Below are 1,646 nucleotides of genomic sequence, written 5' to 3' on the forward strand. Positions count from 1 at the left end.
TCACTTACAACAACAGCTTCCCTGAAAGACAGAGCACAAGGGGGTTAAGTAAATTGCTCAGGGTCACACAATGAGTCAGTAGCTGAGCTGGGAATTGAACCTCTTAGTTATAAACCTGTTTCTTTAACCACTGGACCACACAGCCTCCTATAATATGTGCTATTTAGAACCAGCAAACCCTTTATCTCTGATTCTGTATTTTCAAGCAGTTACTACATGAAGGTGCCTCTGAAGAACAGGAACTGTGTTGGTCAATTTAATGAATTCATTAAATAAACAATTGAAGCTAATTCAAAATGAAGGTGGCCTCTCAGACTATCAGACAGAAATTGAAAGTATACTTTTAAGGTCACAGGTGCACTGCCATGCAGTATATAGCACTGTGTTAGTGAGAGAAACAAAGGAAAGGTTGGTCTGGACGCATGTCATGATGTTAAATTCATTCCATTAATTTCAATGCACTTTTGTTTAATTCTTATCTGGCTGAATGACCTGCAGGCTTGTGCGTCATAATGCTTTCAGATAGTGTTGCTCTTCCTTGGCTGTGCCAGCTGGAGTGTGAAGAGTAGTTTCAGCCGCTTCTTTCCTGTCATTAACCTTTTTCCTCTGTTGACTGGCTCACTTTCAGACAGTAACATTCTCTGACCCAAAAGACCCTGCTAAGGTGGAATATTTCCTGAGATTAAGGCATGGAACTTTTTAAATACTAATATACATGTTTGCTATAACATGTTCTTTTAAAACTGCACATTGAAACCTATGTACAGTACACTTTTAGTTAAGGTGTTGCACAGGCACAACAGGTAAACAGGTAAGATGTATACACATCTGCCCTGGAGAACCAGCCAACCCTACTCCCATTACTAACAAATGACACGCCACCTACTGGAACACTACTGATTCATTTCAGTGCCTTCTGCATAAAAAAAAAAACCCTGTACACTGGTCCCTTTACAACTACTGTAACTAATAATTACACATACAACATTACTGTGTCATTTATTTAAATAAGAAATACATTTATTGTTAAACAGCCTATAGAAGTATTACGGAGCCAAGATGTTCTCGTATACTACCCAGTTTATGTATAATTAACATAAAAAATAAATGAATAATAAAAAAAAAAACACCCCTTATACCCTAAGCTCTTTCTAAAAGTTTCTGTGCAACATGTGTGTTTTTTGTTAACTTTGGATTAATGACTAAATAAATAAATCATTTAAAATTAGAAACTTCCATCTCCTTTGTCTGTTTTTAAAAGATGTTATAATAAAGTTGGAAAACACTTCACAATGATTCGATTTAGTTTTCATCATAGTTTATTGATCAGTATTTGGGATGCAACTGCCAATCAAATAAAATAGTACACACCATCTCTCATTCTTGACAGTGTAATGTCTTTTTTCTTCTAACTTTTGATAACTCTGAAGTTATTGAAGTATTCAGAAGTATTCAAAACAATTTAAAAAATGTTATCAATCCAGCAAAACTAAGATGTTTGAGGAATAAACTGTAGTAGTATATGTTATTCAAAAAAATGAATCATTAAGAAATTAAAATCAAAGAGTTGAAGAGGCCCCAGCGAGATTTGAACTCGCGACCCCTGGTTTACAAGACCAGTGCTCTAACCCCTGAGCTATGGAGCC

General features: G+C 35.7%; 1 non-coding gene across 1 annotated transcript; it reads right to left on the minus strand.

Annotated features, from left to right (window-relative positions):
- Window positions 1-1,573: 1,573 nt before the first annotated feature.
- On the minus strand, window positions 1,574-1,646 carry trnat-ugu. The gene has a single exon. It is a non-coding gene; the product is annotated as a tRNA-Thr (tRNA).

Source organism: Polyodon spathula, chromosome 4 (assembly GCF_017654505.1).
Source record: "Polyodon spathula isolate WHYD16114869_AA chromosome 4, ASM1765450v1, whole genome shotgun sequence".
NCBI lineage: Eukaryota > Metazoa > Chordata > Actinopteri > Acipenseriformes > Polyodontidae > Polyodon > Polyodon spathula.